We start from the raw sequence: 18,560 nt of genomic DNA on the forward strand, positions 1-18,560 counted from the left end.
AATTAGGTAAACACAGAATCTCTGCCTTGGACCTGACCTAGCAGGACCTGCAGTGACCCCACCCTGTCCCCCACTCTGCGCTCACCTCCCTCCACCTTCACCTCTACCTGACACCACACATCGCCCACATACCAAGTTCCTAGAACAGCGAGTGTGTCAGGGCTGCCAACCAGCTTCCACCATCGTCTCCCTCCCGCACTGGCGCTCCTTCCACTGCCCAGGTCATGTGAGACGTCAGGCCTGCTGGATAAGCCACTGTGTCTCCCTGTCCTCCTGTGTAACCTGAGTGTAATAGCGTGACCTAAGTCACAAAGGTACAAGGGAGAATTAAATGAGGGAATCTCGTCCTGGGACACACGCCATCACGTTATCAGAAATCTAGACTATGAAAGTATTTTTTTAAGGCAGTAGAAAACACCTTAGGAATGATGTGACCTAAAATTGCACACCACAAACAGCTTACACAAATATTTCAAAATTTCACTAATATCTCTAAATTTGTAGTCGCTTCGTGGCTAATTATAGGTCAGAAAAGGTCAATATGATATTGGATCTTCTTACTCCCAGTAGATTTTGCTGTATGATGATAAAGGGTATTATAGTGGCCTGGAAAATAAATATTTATCTAAGTGTACACATTTCTTCTATTCTTCCAGCAGAAACCTAATTTGCAACTCAGACAAGTTAACAAAACTCTGATTTGTGGGAATAGAGTTGCCCTGGAGATAGGTAATGCTCTAAATAACACACAGGATCTCAAAAGATGAACAACTGATCAGGCTGTATATTCGGATGCTGGTTCTTGGCTCCTAGAGAAGAGGAGCTGCTCAGATGGTCAGTGTTGCTCTGAAATATGCGGGGTAGTGGATGCCACCCTCCCATCACCATCACCTGGTGGACCTACACTCCGACATCCTCGCTCAGCTCCTGTTCCTGGGGTACAAATTTCCATTCCACTCTCATTTCCAGACCTAACAGGCAAAGTCAGAATTTACTTCTCGATTTATTACGCTTACGTAACTTGGTGATGGACAATGAGAAATTTCATTGACATTTACACGACTTTTTTAAAAAACATATTTTATAAAAAGTTTGTATACATATACACAGGTGTGAGTGTGTGTATCCCAGAGGCTTTCACATTGAAATGTTCCTTATGCCTGGATAACATCCCATCTTATTATATTTTTCTCGATGACCTCTATATTCTGAATGTTCATAGAAAATACATATCACTATAGCAAATTGCTATCTTAAACAAAATGTGAGTTAAATTTTGATCAAACAGAAGAAATACCTCTGCCAAGTTCCTGGTTTATCTGATACCCTAAAAATAAAGAAGTCACGTTTCTAAGTCAAAGATACTTACTTGACAGGGAGTCTTCAGGTTTTGTTGCTATTGTTTCTTTGCTTATTTCTCACAGCAACCTAACAGTCTACTAGACGATAAACCACCCCCTGGGGAAAGACCATCTAGTTAATCCTGGAACCATCATCAGCCAGGTAGGCTTTGGTTTTCACTCATTCATTTTCTCACTGACAGTCTTTGTGATCAAACCACGGCAACAAACTATCGAGAAGATGATTGGGTACACACCTATCCTCTCATGCTTTTCTCCAGGAGCTTGGATGTCCTTAACTTGTCCTGATGATACTTTCATCTCTTTTTAAGTACCTAGTCCTTTGCAAATGTGTTGATGTATATAGTGATGCAGAGAGCAAAGGCAAAAGAAATATAGAAAAAAAAAAGATTAAATTTCCTTTGTAGGCCATTGGCAAGTACTCGGGACAGGGCGACCCTCCAGGAACTTGACTGCCTCGCTGTTAATACTGTGCTGGGGGCAAAAAGCAGCCTTAGTTTAACTCCAGGACCCTGTGAGTATATGTTAAACATAGAGACATTCCTTTGGAAAATTCGCCCATCTTCCCCATTCCAGCCAAGATACGTGTTGGCGATCATTCCCCCAAACACATGGGTCTCTGATATACATCTGAAGGGTCTCATGACTCAGGTACTATTAGACAGTAATAAATGACCTTCTTCCAATAGCTAGCCCTTCAAGGTCCTGGAAACCTTGATTCCAAATTCCTTAGAGACTCACGTTCTCCTTAACCCCTCCAAACTTGGAAGTATACAATGGGCCACCCGCCATGACCCCAGCCACTCTTTCTGCCCATGGGTCCTGCCTCCGTGCTTTAATAAAACCACCTTTTTTGCACTGAAGACATCACATGAATTCTTTCTTGACCTTTTGCTCCCGAACCCTGAACATCACATCACACCATACAGAGATAAAACAAAAGTTACCAAATTCCAAGAATAGATCCATGGAATAACTCAGTTAAGTGGAACCCTAGGGATCCCATTACCCATCAGCTCATTTTGTGCATCAGAACACTGAGGAGGACCAGGGAGGCAGAAGGTGTCCACTGGGCTAGTTAATGCCTTCCTCCCAGGTGTGGTACAATCTCCAGTTCTTTCCAGCAGAAACCTTGCTCATTATGAAATCCACAGACTCAGAAAAGTAGAGTCAGATGCTGAGATCTTTTCAAGATGATTTTTGCGATGTCAGCTTCACACGGTGTGATTGCAAGAGAGAGAGAGAACAGGGCTGCTGCCAGCACCCAGAAGCTGGACAGCGCTGGGAGCAGGGTACACATGGCCCTCTGGGATGGACCTAACCTGACACCCAACACCCAGCCCAGGTAGGGTCGCACTTTGGTGCGATGCTTTCCAGGCTGCTCACTCATTAACTCCTGTTCACTGAGCACCTCCCTAGGCAGTGACCTGCCCTAACAACCTACCAGAAGGTAGCCGACAGAAAGGGCCTTGACCACTGGGCATTTACACTCTGATGGTGGGAAGGCAGCAGCACACACAGGGGGAACCATCGCATGAATAATTAGCATATGTGATAAGTGCTATGAAGACCATGGTTAAAAAAAAAAAAAAAAAAAAAAAAAGACCGTGGTTGTCATGGTTTTGATGAAAGAGTGAAGGAAGGACTTCCTGAGAAGGAAAATTCAAGCCGAGGACTTTTGTAGGAAAAGTTAGAATGAAGCTCATTATTTTTCTATTTTTCTATTTTTCATAGTTTTTTTTAATGATGTTAATCTATTTCCAACCCAAAGCTCCGAAAGTCAAGGTTACTGTCCTGCTCACTCTGTGTTCTGCCAAAGAAGTGTTTGTTGAGATTCACCAACTAATTTCCAACAGCCCCACCCCACAGATGCTTCTCCACATCCAACTGATCCACCGAGGCAGGAATTATTGCAGACATAGATTGCTCCATGAAGACTAATATGTGGTCCCTTTGTGAGCTTCTCCCAGGAGTTTCACAGCAACAAACAGTCATGCTGAGTGAACATGGACATTCAAGTTCAGACAGGATCAGTTCTCTGCTTCTCTGTTCTTTGTTTCCCAGGATGAAGATGCCCCGCCCCCCAATGGCCCAAAACACAGAAAACCAGAACACGAAGATCTATTTTATTAGGAGTCTCAAGAAAATGAGTTTAAATGAGAGAAAATGGGATAAGTGGAAATTTCCAAAAATATATTTATAAATTTATTGATAATTCCCAATCTGACGCCTGTTTTTGGAACCATTTTTTAGAAAGTTTTGAGTTGGTCCACCCTACGGTGAATCTCATATAGCGTTAATAAATGTCATTCACAGGAATCTATAATTGCATTAAATCCTCATCCCAATAAACTGACAAAACCCCAGCCTCAAGCACAGTTCTATCTGCAAATGATCTTTGGTATTTAACAACTGATGAAGCAGTGTCTTATGTAAGTAAAATCGCTGGTTTTGTCTGGAGGCTTACAGAATAATAAAGCTGTTTATACTGATTAACACGCTAATAAGTAACATCTTGGTTCCGAAGCACCTGCTTGATACCTGAAATGTTTGCCTTATCTACTAAGCCTTCAACTCTATGGCTGGTCACAGCCTCACTTAACTGTGTTCCACTTAAATGTGCTCACCATTACTAAGCACAGGAGCAACCACCAATTTTTCAGAGAACATGTGGTGGGCGCTCTGCCCTCAGAATGTTCTGTGATGACCAAGCTCCTAGGAAACCTGGTCACGAATGCCACCCTGGGTGAAATTTCACTGAGAAATGTGTGTACATTAGTTCTCCTGGTAAGATGTTGGCATAACATGGGATGCACGGTTTATTTATTGACATTTTTTAAAAATCTAAGATAAATTCAGGGAAGCAAAGAGATAAGATGACAGATACTCTGGATGCCAAATGGAAAGTCCCACTGAGGTGTGGGTCATGGCTTCACATTCCACCTCCACCGAAGCCATCAAGGTGCCAGCCAGTAAACACTTTGAGGCGTGGCCTCCATGAAAATGGGATTAGCGTCTTTCTGAAAGAAAGCCATAGGATTCTAGCATGGGGAGGAGGAGGAAGAAGAGAAGTAATTCAGTTTTTAAATCTCATCCAGGTACGAAAACAGAGTCAGAAGATCCACAGAGATGTTATGGGGTCATTTCCACAGCCTCGAACATGGAGTGACCATGGTCTGTCACAACAGTCTTCAAGGGATGTTGGATCAGGGCCCTTGAGATTTCAGCTCCAGGTCAAGGGCCACCTACCAACCACCAGCATGAATTAATCATAGAAGGATCACACAACCCCACACACTACAAGGGGAAGTTGACCGCCTTAGTTCCACCCAGGAGCAGTTAAAACAAAATACGTCAGAAAATACGCTTAGAGACAAAGAATGGAGCCTGAAAGAAGAGTAAACAAAAATGTGACAAAATGATTGATAAATGTGACTTCTGCCATAGATTTCCTAAATTAGTGTAAGAAACCTGAAAAGCAACTCCAGAAACAGGGCCGTGTTCATGGATTCAATGAAGATGCACGTGTCTGCTCAGCAGGAGGCGAGAGTTTGCAGTCCGCAGAGACGCTCCCTCCTTCATACAACATGCCTTCTAGATGGGGGCAGGGAACAGGTGACATGTAAAGTGCACAGTGACAAATAAAGACAAGGTCCCCATGCCCTGGGGGCTCACAGTCAAGTTGTGGGAGCCACCACCACACAAGAAGCAACAGAGAAGACCCTGCGGATATGGATGGTCAACCTCACATGTTGCCCTGTCTTCATTTGATGAAGGTCTCATCCAAACCCCAACAGAATCACGCTTTATGGGTGATGCTAGTCATGAGTGAGAGCAGGAGATTAAACGGGGAGGTGGGTCACACCGAGGAAGCCTGCAGAGCCACAGCTCAGGGTCAGAAACCAACTGGATTCATGGGGTTCGTGTGCACGTGTAAGGAAGGCCACGCACACCATTGTCCCGCTCAGGTTCTCCTGGCACAGCAAGCTCCTTCCTTACCCGACCAGCTATCACCATCCTGGGGGTGGCTCAGTGTGGTCCTCTCCCCCCACCACGTCGGGGTTTTAAGGCCTGAGCTCAGATTCACACACAGAATTCATGACCTTGAGCCATCCGTCCATCACGGAGTCACGTCCATGGCTTACATGGTGACACGAGCAGGGGCCTGCAGGGATGCCGGGGCAGAGCAGGAGCATGTCCTGCCTCTGTGGACTTACAGTCTGGCCTGTGGTATGAGTTCCCTGCTCTGAAATAACACAAACCCACTGATGAAGAACTATCTACACAGGAAGCACACAACCCGATGCAACAACAAGTGCTTCCTGGTAAAAAATTATGATTTTCAAAAGCAGTTTGAAAACTGTGCTCATTCTCTCTCTCATTCTCTGTCTCTCTCTCTCTATCTTTCTCTCTCTCTCTCTCTCTCAAACCCTGATACCTGGTGTTACTGTGAAGATTTAGTAAAATAACACACAGAAAGCGGCTAGCACATAGTAAGCCATCATAAGTAGATTAATACCCACCATTTTGGTGGTGATTGACATTTACTATTTTCTCATGCAAATAACATATAATTTGGCACACTGTTTTGGAGATGGGACTGGGGCAGCCAAGAGCCTTCAGGCCTGACACAGCTGGTACTCGGTGCTGAGCATCATCATCCAGAAGATGTGCTGCATCCCTTTCTGTGACTCTACTGCAGACACTTGTGTTTTACAGAGAAGGGGGCTGGCATCTAGAAAGATTAGGCATCATTTTCAGAGTCAACAGAGGTAAATCCTAGTAAATTTAGACCAAGCATCCAGACAGTCTGACCCCAGGGCCTGTGCTCTTAAACCGCTCTTCAAAATAAAACACAGCTGAGCAGAATTCAAGTCAAAAATATAAAAAGTGGATTAACTCTGCTTTTCTGTATGCTATGGCCTTGGGTTCAGACTCTAGAGACCACAGCAGAGGCATCCGGTAGGCCGTGAGGGATTAGCCGTGCACCCCCCACACCACCAGCCTTGAGGGCAGAGATAGAGCCAGGCCAGCCCCCTTGTGAGGGGGCACCAGCCCAGGTCCCCCGATAGCCCCCTCTCTCACTCACCCGCAGGGAGTGCAGTCTGTGGGTGATAGCATGACCCTCATCTTGCACTTGTTCAAGGCAGTTAAATATAATAAATAACCACAAGTAACTGTTCTGTTTCACTCTGGCTGCAGAGAGATGCTTAGAAATAACACTCCATCTCAGTTCAGAGGGCCGGGGAAGGGGTGGGAGAGATCCCCGAGAGCTGAGGGTGGTGCCAAACATCCTCGGGGAGATCTACCTGTTGCTGCTCTTCTGCACCCCACAGTTCCCATGCGCACAAGGAGGGCCAGCTTCCCAGATTTCCCAATTTCTCAAGAAAAGCTACAAGTATGACATTTTATAAGAAATGCCTAAATTCCCAGGTATTGGGAATGAGTTGTAAATGAAAAAATCCACTTTTCTGTATGATGGGCCAGCACATCTGAGCAGGTTACATCTGTAGGAGAGTTTAGACACACAGACCCCAGCTTTACAAGCCCTTACGTCATTCACAGGGATGATTTCACTTCAAAAACAAGTCACAGGTTAATTCTGAGAACATATTTGTGTCATGGTTTCATGGAGACTAAAGGAAAAGAGATCTATTCACTATTTATCACCACCTTTTCAAATTTAGCAATTTCCTCTTCTCTCCAGTGCCCACTGGGCTGATTCCAACAGGTCAGAAAGGTCAAGTGATGCAATGAGGGATGGTTCATAATAAGCAGTGCATTCCTGTAGGATTTGGGACCCCACCACCATTTTTATTTCAAAACAGGTTAATTAATGGTCAGTAAGACACATCAAGACTCTTTTCATACTTATTGGGCAAAACCATAGAGGCAACATGCAAGTATCTCAAGCTTTTTTTTTTTTTTTTTTTTTTTTTAATCAAATGTAGCATTTCAGTGAGCTAATCTTTGAAACCACCTTTTGGTTGGCAGAGGAGTCTGACTGAGGCTCAAAGCAAACAAAACTCTCTATTCAATGTAATCCCCACATTATCGTATTTACTTAGAACTGAGTATTCACTGAAAGTTAAAAACAGGAGAAATCTGGGGGGTTTTCCTCCTCCAATAACACAAAAGTCTGATTTTCAATTAAGTATCTACATCATCCCAAGCGCTGCTTCTGTAACTAACCCACACCGGCTGCCCCTGCTGCCCCCAAGCCCGGGGCTGAGCTCGATCCCATCAGAAGAAGCCATTGGCTCAAATCGGCACATTAGGATTCCTGTGCCATCCAATGAGCACCTTGAGCGATGTTCTCTTTCCAGGAGAATAGCAGACATGTAAATCGTGTTTCTTGCGAGTGTAAGAGATTAAAGTATTGGGTGTAAAATGGGAAACAAAAGTACATGTTGCCAAACCATCTCTCAGCTAAGCTTCAAGAGAATATTTTTTACCAAATGGAATATTTATGACATTTTGCCCTGAGAAACAATTGCACTCTTCAGAAACCCCTGTACTGAGAAGTCGAGGTTGGGAAACGTTAAGTTAGTTTTTACTTACTTATTACTATTTTGTTTTGTTTTGTTTTACACAACTTTCAAAGGATAGGACACAGATCAGTGAGAGAAGAGAAGAGCCGTGATCTTCTCTCCAGCCATGTGCCCTGAGCAGCCAACCATGTGAAGCTTAAAGGACCTGGCTGACCTAAGCCTTGGATGAAGACCTCTTACTTCTATTGTGCTGAAATAGAATTATTCACCAGGAACTCAAAGAAGTGCAGGGTAGACATCAGAAAGTCAAATGAGGTTGTGTTTCGAGATGAACCAGAGGGAGAGCGGAAGAACAGCAAATGCCACCAACACAGGGCTCCGTTGGGTCCTACTTCTGCGGGTTACAGAAGAAGATGCACTCCCGGATGCTTTTGCACAGAGGAAGGGTCTAGTGGAATTTAATGGAAAAAGTCAGGGCTAGGGCGCTCATCAGTTTTCTCCCAAATGGAAAAATTTGCTCTGAGTATTTTTCTCTTTCTTTTAAGATTTTATTTATTTATTGACACACAGAGAGAGTGGGGGTGGGGGGAGAGGGAGAGTTGGAGACGGTCAAAGAGAGTGGGAAGGGGCAGAGGGGGGAAGGGAAGAGAGTGTGGGGGGAAGGTGAGAGAGACAGAGAGAGAAAGAGAGAGAAGGGGGAAGGTCAGAGAGAGAGAGAGAGAGAATCACAGTCTGACTCCCTGCTCAACTGGATCCCATGACCCTGAGATCATGAACTGAGCTGAAATCAAGAGTCTGATGCTCAACCGACTGAGCCACCCAGTTGTCCCTCTGTATGCTAATTTTATTTCAATGAAGTTGTTATAATTTTTTTATGATATGCCATGAAATTGAGAGAAAAATATAATATTGTGTGTCAAGTCTGAAAACTTATCAGGAGTTTCAGCAGCCAAAGTGCTGTCGGGTTTTTGAAATGCAGATTTCATCTTTCCTTCAATGTTCACCTATGGTGGCCCAGTGGCTGACATCCTATAGAGGCTCTACTGCACCACGGACATGGAGTGACATGGCCAAGCTGTGGATAATGTCACAGGAAGCTCCCTGTGATGGCAGAGTTGGTATCTTTGATGACAATACGCTGTCCATTTTTTTATGTGCGGATGATTATTTCATTGAAAGAGCTCGCTATTTCCGTCAGGGCAGAGTTGCTCCCCTGGCTGTGCACCTGGTGTTAACAAGAGCACTGTCATCCGCTGCTCAAAGTGCAACAGTCTGGCACCCTTGACACCGAAGTAGCCACTCACTCAGGAAGAAGGTAGTTTCTGAGCCCGTAGTCCTTTCACAGTGCTCGAGGCAATCAAGGGACCAATAAAAAAATAAAAAATAAAAAAAAAATTAAAAAAAAGGTGATACTCAAAATATATTTTAAATAAGAGCTTTTACTAAATGAGTTAATAAATAGGATAAATAAATAAAGGGACATATGAAAGTTTTTCTATTTATTTTGTCAACTATTACTAAGATCCAATAAGGCAGTTTTAAGATCATGTTTTGTGCTCCCAATGATTCCTGGTTTAAATACTCTCAAATTGATGGTGTAAACTAGTAACTACTAAGTACACGAATGCAGATTAATTCTTATGTATATTTCTTGAGATTTAGGGCTGAATCCATACCCAGTAAATCTGTAGATGTCAAGTCAGAACATGTATTAACCATTCTGTCAACACAAAGCTTCCTTTTACGGAGCTTAGACTCCACGCGCTTATTTCTCTTGGAAGGAAACTTAACCAAATCTCCCATTTTCTAGATAAGAAATGAAGGCCAGAGACCTTAAGTTTCTTGTTCAGGGTCACAGTCAGGAAGTGGCCGTGCTGGGAGCAGAGCCATGCCTGGAATGGAAACCTCCCCTGGAAGTCCTGATCCAATTCAGACGCTAAGCGCCACTCAGAGCTGGACAAGAACATATTCCGCAGCGGGGTGACAATAAAACACCACAGATTGGCTTAAACGACAGAAATGTATTTCTCCTAGTTCTGGAGGCTGGAAAACCCAGGAGCAAGGGGTTAGCTGATTAGGTTACTGCAGAGAAACCTCTCTTCCTGGCCGGCACGTGGCCACCTTCTTGCTGAGCCCTCCGTGTGTGTGCACACACTCACTCGCATGCACCACTCACTCACATGTATGCACTCACAACATGCACATGCACTCACACACACGTATGCACTTGCATGCTCACATGCTCACTCACACAAGCACCCACTCATGCACATGCAATTGTACACATGCATGCACTCACACGAGCTGACGCATTTATGTGTACACACATGCAAGCACACATGCACTCACACATTTTAACATGCCTTGCGCATTTGCACTCACATATGCACATGCAAGCAGAGACATGCACTTGCACACACCCACATGCACACACATTCACACACACATGCAAGCACTTGCACCTTCACATGCTCATTCACATATGCACCCATTCACTCACACACACGTACTTGCACACCACTCACACATGCGCTTACACACCCATTCTTACATGTATGGGAAGATTCACACTCACACGTACATATATGCACACACACACACTCATACACACCCAAATACATATACAAGCAACCACACACTCACATGCTCATGCACTCACACACATGCATGAGTTCACACGTTCACATGCTCACTGACATGCACCCACTCATTCACACACATGCACACACTTGCACACGCATGCACTCACACATGCATTCACACACATACATTCTCACATACATGTGTACATTTGCACTCACACATGCACACACAGGCACGTGCACACACTCACATGAACACACATGCACATGCACTCACATATGCACATAAACACACATGCATGTGCACACTCACTCACACACATGCACTCACATTCACATGTATGCACACTTACACTGATAAACACACATATGCTCACACAGTTGCACTCATGCATGCACACACACGCAGTCACATGTTCGCACATGCACTCACACATTCGCACTTTTGCATACATACACTCACACGCATGCACACATACACTCACCCACATACAGGGCACTGTATCCTATATTCAAACTTTTATAAAATCACCATGTTGCTAGTTAATGTTACCCTGCAGAGAAACATGCTCTACACATGGGACTTTTCTCACCATATGAAATTTGTGTGGGATTATTGTACAAAAAAAATCAATGCCGACTTTTCTGAAACGAATGTTAGAGAACATTCAGGCTCCTGTGTACAACAGTTTTCCTTATGCAAAGTCCAATTACACTGCAGGTAGGAACAGAAAGGCAGTTTTTGGGTCACTTTGAAAACTTCTCAGGTATTTTTCTGTTCAAACAGAGAATCACTTCTTTTATAGAACAGGGTAGAGTAGTTGGGAGAAGTAAGTGCATCTTCCAAAATGGATCAGCTTGTCTCTTACTGCTTCCCATCCCTTGGAGAATTTCAGAGTGTATTCCTGGGTGGCAGCGAGAGAAGAAAGAAGGAAGAATTTCACACAGAGAAACAACGACACCAAAGCACAAAACCAATTCAGAACCTTCCTGTGTTTTAGAAAAACCATCTTTCTGGCAATTAGCTACATAAAATCAACTATGATCAAGTTTGGTTTTGCCAAAACGAAACTGATGATAATACTCATAATAGTTGGTTTACTTTTTTCTCTTTTTTACAGAAAACAAAAACCTATTCAGAGAATCAAGAATATTGTCAAGCATATGCAGGAGAAGTTTGTTTATTTTTTTAAAAAAGAAAATAGCATGCAAGCATTTAAAATTTTTTCTGTAAAATTGATCTTCATTTAAGAAACAAACATTATTGTCCTATAATGTGCTGTATTCTTGTTACTAGAGGGGAACCATCTACTTCCACTCCTTAAAATGTCTATTTACTCATAAGCAGTGTGGCAGTAATATTCCTAGGCTTGTAACAGGTTACTGACGGCTCCCATCTATTCATTAAAATAAGCCTTATTGGAAGCTTTGACTAAAGTAGGCACGTGAAAGAAATTTATAAGGCCTACCTTTTCCCCAAATATTGTCTTACTCAGAATTTCCTTCTAATGTGCATTGATTCAGTTCTTCTTAGTGAGATGACAGTGGTTTTGAATCTTGTATCATGTTACCAGCTGACTCTCTATAAAATGCTTTACATTAATGGGATGTATTTTAACTAGATTTTTAAAATATTTCTTTTGACTAATAATAGTTATTCTTCATCTTCAGCTAATATTTTAAAATAATTATTATTCTAAAAGATAATGCAGAAAAAACACATATATGTGTTTGTATATCCTGTCAAAAGATGTGATCCTCCTATTTTCCATATACCTTCCATTAAAGATATTGATATTCTTGGCAAGGTCTGTTTCAACCAAGGGATGATTTAATCAGCATGTGGAAATACTTCATTTTACATATGGGTGAGGGGATGCAAACATATTAACTGGAAAAGAAAATGCATCATCTCCTGAAAGGATATTGATTCGATCCTATGGATGAGACTTGACTATTGTACATTACTAATAGGAATCTATGGTTCAGTCCCTTATGGTCAATTTTCCACTATAATTTCAAATATTTGAAAGTCATATTCTTTCACCAACTTGCAAACTTATTCTTTTCTTGCATCAAAAATTGATTCTTCTGAGTGTTTTCCATTTTAGCACAAATAATTTATTGGTAGATGCCTTTATGAGACAGCGGGAAATATGCTTACCTCTTCAATATCCTTTTAATAAAAAATAGACTGGAATCCATCAGGAATGTTTAGTCACATCAGGAGGGAGAGAAATTTGACTAACTTGTTATTGTCTTATGAAAGTGTTGAGAAGGGGTATTTTCGAAATAAGTTCTGATCTTTGTTAAATCTCTCTCCCTAGAGAGAACGCCAATATTTGACTGAAGAGACAAGGAAAATGTATCTTCTATTTATACTTTCCCTGCATGACTTGCATAGAAAAGCAAAGTAACGGAGAAACTCTTTGTAACCAATGCAGTAGTGTTGTGTGCAGAGAGACCTCTACTTCGTTAATTATTGAAGGAAATAAAAGCAGCATCCTCACTATTATTCATGATCTCCCATGTGATGCTTATCACAGGAATTTTTTTAAAGCAATAGTTAAAGGATCGGGAAACCTGTGCTCTCTTTAATTACAAGGTATTTTAAAAATTATTTATTTATGATGGACCTTGAAGGTCACCTTTCTGTCTTCCCATTCCATCGTGATACAGGTGAAGATCCAGGGAGGCTGTGTCAATCAGGGTTCAGCAGAGAAACAGAGCCAGTAGGAGATAGAGTAAGATAGAGGTTAGATATAGATATATAGAGAGACAGATATGTATAGGTATAGGTATAGGTATAGGTATAGGTATAGGTATAGGTATAGGTATAGATAGGTGTAGATATAGGTATTGGCATAGGTAAAGGTATAGATAGATATAGATGATAGAGATAAAGATAAAGATGGAGATAGATGTAGATATACATATATATGGAGAGATATAGATAGTTATAAGTATAGCTATGGATAGATACAGATACAGATAGGTATAAGTATAGATAGGTATAGATATAGCTATAGGCATTAGTAGAAGTATAGATAGATATAGATGATATAAATAGAGATGGAGATAGGTATAGGTATAGATATACATATAGAGAGAGATAGATATAGTATAAGTATGGATACAGATAGATACAGATGGGAATAGGTTTAAGTGTAGATAGATATAGATATAGATATAGATATAGATATAGATATAGATATAGATATAGATATAGATAGATATAGATAGGTATAGATATAGGTAGATAGATATAGGTATAGGCATAGGTATAGGTATAGATAGAGATGATAGAGATAGAAATAAAGATAAAGATGGAGATAGGTATAGATATACATATATATGGAGAGATATAGATAGCTATAAGTATAGCTATGGATAGATACAGATAGGTATAGGTATCAGTATAGATAGGTAAAGATATAGGTATATAGATAGATGGATATAGCTATAGATAGGTATAGATATAGCTATAGGCATAAGTATAGGTATAGATAGAGATGGAGATAGGTATAGGTATAGATATACATATATAGAGAGATATAGATATAGATTGATATAGCTATAAGTATAGATACAGATAGGTATAGGTGTAAGTGTAGATAGGTATATATATATATATAGGTAGGTAGATAGATGCTAGATGCTAGATATAGATATAGGTATGGGCATGGGTATAGGTAGATACAGATATAGATGATATAAATCGAGGTGGAGATAGAGTTAGATATAGGTAGGTATGTGTATAAGTAGAGATACAGATAGAAATAGCTATGGGAAAAAAAGAAATAGATACAGATAGGTACAGGTATGGATATAGGGATAGGGATAGGGATAGGGATAGGGATAGGCACAGGTACAGATACAGATATAGCAGATATAGATGCAGATAGACTATAATATGCCACGGGATGCCACGGATTGGACCGGTGCCCCCGGAGGTGGCGAGGCCTCAGCCGCCTGCCCCGTGACCCAGACCTTCCCCGGGAGCCCTGGAGACGCCGCGAACCCGGCGACCCGCGGCTGAGGTTCCCGCTAAGGCACCGCCGCCCGCGCCCCCACCGCGTCTCTAACCCGCGGTCCCCGCGCCGCCCCCTCCGCCCCCTCCGCCTCCCCCCGCGGCCGCAGGTCCCCCGAGCGCCGGGCCCAGGTGGCCCCGCCCCCCCCTCCCCCCAGCCCATGGCGCGCGGAGTCCGGGCCACACGTCGCGTCCCCGCCCGGGGTATGGGGGGGCGGAGCTGAGCGCCGCGGGGGCCCGGCGGGGGGCGGGGGAGGGGCCGGAGCAGCCGCTCCCGGAGCCGCAGGGCGAGTCCAGGAGGAGGAGGAGGGGGAGGGGGAGGGGGGGAGGGGGAGGAAGCCCGCGGCCAGGCCTCGCCCCTGCGCCCCGCCCGCGAGGAGGGCGGCCTGCACCGAGGAGGGAGGTCCTGGGGCTGGGAGGCGGAGCCCTCCTGCTCTCCTCCGCCCTCCTCCGCCCTGCCCTGCCCTGCCCTGCTCTGCCCTGCCCTGCTCTGCCCTGCCCTGCCCTCCTCTGCTCCGCCCTCCTCTGCCCTGCCCTCCTCTGCCTGCTCTGCCTCCCCGCACCCCAGCCTGGGGGCGTCTGCTGCATCCCTGCATCCCTGAACTTCTGACCACGGTCACCCTCCTTCCGGCCTGAAGTCTGAGGCCCTGATGATACCGTGGGGGTGGTGGCAGCACAGCAGCAGTGCCCCCCCCCCCCCCCCCCCCCCCCCCCCCGCCGCTCACCCACGGCAATCCCAGCGCTCAGCGCTTGTTCAAGAGCCTCTGGAAGCAGAGTGAACCCGAGGCCCCCAGAGGCCGCCCAAGGCCCTGGACTGGGAGCTGCTCAGGCCACCGCGCCTCCTCGTCCTGCACTTGGTGGGCACGGGCACAGAGCCCCCGCCACGGGCCAGGTTCGGTGTCCAGCCTGGGGTCCACCCAGGGCCCCCCACCCCGGGTTCCCAGGCTGGAGACAGACTGGGGAGACCCCAAACTCACAGGGAAGTCCCACAGGGGGCACAGCTGCTGTGGAAAGGAGGCGATGGCCGGACCATGCCCGAGGGGTCGGAGAGGCTTCCCAGGAGGGACCCCTCTATGGTGGAGAGGAGCAGGACCCGGCGGAGGACAGTCCTCTCCCTTCGCCTCGCCGCCCCCCCAACATCCAGACCCTGCACGGGGCCCCGACCTGGGGCTTCCCCCTGCCTTTCCTTGTCCTGCACACTCCGCGCTGCCGGTCCCTCGGCGCCCACCCCCAACAGGCCAGAAGCAAGCCCTGTGTCACCTTGTCCTGAGTCCTTTGTAAATGGGGGTCATCGTCTCTGCCCTGAGATAACATTCTGGCTCCACCACAAGCCACTGGCCTTCGTGTGCCCCACAACCCTCAGCTGTACGCGGGGTAAGGCAGGACTGTCTGCTGCGCCGGGCGGAGACTGAAGAAGTAGGGTCGCTCTAGGTAGCACCTGTTAACGTGTTAGAAATCCCTGCTAGGGGGATCCCTGGGTGGCGCAGCGGTTTAGCGCCTGCCTTTGGCCCAGGGCGCGATCCTGGAGACCCGGGATCGAATCCCACGTCGGGCTCCAGGCATGGGGCCTGCTTCTCCCTCTGCCTGTGTCTCTGCATCTCTCTCTCTCTCTCTCTCTCTCTCTCTCTCTCTCTGACTATCATAAAAAAAAGAAAGAAAGAAATCCCTACTAGGCTGTTGGCCTTCAAAATAGGCATCTCTTCCGCGGCCCACTCAGCAGCATCTCCCCGTCACCCCAGCTCCCCCGCGAGTGCACACAGGCGCGTCGCTGGCCCACAATTCTGTGATATCAGTGGGACTCTATCCTAAGCTCACAGATCAAGAAATGAGGCAGGGAAGAGAGTGAACACCTTGCAAAGGTCAAGGGCACATCACCGGGAGGACCTCCCTCTGCCCCCTACTGTCTGCTTCCAGACCCGCCCCCCTCACGGTGCCCGGAACCGCGGTCCGCGGTCCCCACTGGAAGGTGGAAGCACCTGCCCCATCCTCTCCTTAACACACCCCAGCAGAACTGTCTGCACGCTGCATCACAGACGGCGTCCAGCCACTTCCCGGACAGGCAGACAGAGTTACAGAGTGTGACACAGCTGCGCCCCAAAGTCACCACCGGGAAAGTGATTTCACTGATGCCCCAGAAGCAGCAGGTACAAGGAACGCCTCTGCCAAAAAGTGCTCGATGGCTGTTAAACAACAGCACCGACCTCCGTTTGCAGTCAACAGCATGCGCATCCCCCAAGCCTCCTGACTTACTGCCCCATTCCCGTTTCTGGATTAGTTTCAGAAAAGCAAGTAAAGAAAATACGACACCGTCAGAGAACCCTGTGTCCTTTTCGCTACCCTGGGAGGTTCTGGCTACTGATTATCACCATCGATGCTCAAGACAAGCGTGAGACACTTGCTCATTGTCTCAGGAGAAGTTCATGGAGACTTGCTTTGAAATAGAGAAGAAATAGAGAGTCTTGACGAGCACACACTCTGGGACTCTCTCTTGTGTGGGGAATTTTCAAAGGAAAGCTGAACCTGTTACCTCCAGTGGGCACACCTGCGAACATTCTACACCTGCAAAGTAATACTAGAAAAATTGTATTTGTTTCTTACAAACAAAAAAAAATCTATTGCCGCAGGATCAGTTTGATGCTTTCCTTCCAGAATCTCAATAAAGTGCCAAGTGGCACCAGGGTGAGGAGGAGCCTCCTGGGGAGAACTTTCCATGGTATACCCAGTTATGCCTAAGTACCCATCTTTGACCTGACAGTAAGAGCACTGGGCATCCAAAGGTAGACGGAATATTGCTTTTTGATAGGAAATGAGGGTGCGTGTAGCAGTGAGTTGAACTCAGCAGAAGGTTCCGTGAATGGGTGCATTCTGCAGACTCTTTGCTTGGAAGTCTTCCCTAAGAAACCTTGATTGATGCTTCGACATTTGAGTTGACCCTAAATTGACATCCCTCGTTGACATGCCTTGGGCAATGTATTAATTTTATTAATTTCTCAGCTATACATCTGCATAGCAATGTATCTCATACAAGCTCATATAAGAATCCAATAAGGAAACCCATGTCAAGTACTTAGCACCATGCCTGGGCCAAAGCACACACTCAGCTCGTACCAGCAGCTCTCTGACCTGCGGTATTTGGCAAAAGACCCAGCGCCGCAGAGGCATTCCCCAAAAACATGTTCTCTAGCTACAGATGCAATGAAACGCCGGGACACCCGCACCCCGATGTTTCTAGCAGCAATGTCCACAATAGCCAAACTGTGGAAGGAGCCTCGGTGTCCATCGAAAGATGATGGATAAAGAAGCTGTGGTCTATGTATACAATGGAATATTCCTCAGCCATTAGAAATGACAAATACCCACCATTTGCTTCGACGTGGGTGGACCTGGAGGGTATTATGCTGAGTGAAGTAAGTCAATCGGAGAAGGACAAACATCATATGGTCTCATTCATTTGGGGAATATAAAAATAGTGAAAGGGAATAAAGGAGAAAGGAGAAAAAATGAGTGGGAAATATCAGAAAGGTAGACAGAACATGAAAGACTCCTAATTCTGGGAAACGAACTAGGGGTGGTGGAAGGGGAGGTGGGCGGGGGGTGGAGGTGAATGGGTAACAGGCACTGAGAGGGGCACTTGATGGGTTGAGCACTGGGTGTTATTCTATATGTTGGCAAATTGAACTCCAATAAAAAAAAAAAAGAAAAAAAAAAAAGAAAACCCTAAATCAAGGCACCTGGGTGGCTCAGTGGTTGAACATCTGGCTTTGGCTCAGGTCATGATCCCGGGGTCTTGGGATCAAGTCCTGCATCAGACTCCCCACATGGAGCCTGCTTCTCCTTCTGCCTATGTCTCTGCCTCTCTTTCTGTGTCTGCCATGAATAAATAAATAAAATCTTAAAAAAAAAAAAAGAAAACCCTAAATACTCCACTCAAAAAACTGCTAGAAATATGGGAAGGGGGGTGTTGAGGAGATAACAAAACCTGGAAGACTGTTTTTTTTTCCTTTATTTTAATTTTAGTTAACATACAGTGTAATATTGGTTTCTGGAGTACAGTGCAGTGATTTCTCACCTGCATACAACATCCAGTGCTCATCAC

The 18,560-nt window shown here is 45.1% G+C and overlaps 1 long non-coding RNA gene across 6 annotated transcripts; it reads left to right on the forward strand.

Moving 5' to 3' along the window:
* The first annotated feature begins 37 nt into the window (after nucleotides 1–37).
* On the forward strand, nucleotides 38–6,512 carry LOC144299354 (uncharacterized). 6 transcript variants are annotated; one of them, XR_013366102.1, is made up of 6 exons: nucleotides 38–314; nucleotides 657–978; nucleotides 1,425–1,503; nucleotides 1,769–1,875; nucleotides 3,678–3,793; nucleotides 4,460–6,511. It is a non-coding gene; the product is annotated as an uncharacterized LOC144299354 (long non-coding RNA). The 6 variants fall into 6 exon arrangements; XR_013366105.1 differs by lacking the exon at nucleotides 1,769–1,875 and having other exon boundaries at nucleotides 4,460–6,512; XR_013366101.1 differs by lacking the exon at nucleotides 3,678–3,793 and having other exon boundaries at nucleotides 4,460–6,510.
* The last annotated feature ends 12,048 nt before the right edge of the window (nucleotides 6,513–18,560 follow it).

This window comes from Canis aureus, chromosome 27 (genome assembly GCF_053574225.1).
Source record: "Canis aureus isolate CA01 chromosome 27, VMU_Caureus_v.1.0, whole genome shotgun sequence".
NCBI lineage: Eukaryota > Metazoa > Chordata > Mammalia > Carnivora > Canidae > Canis > Canis aureus.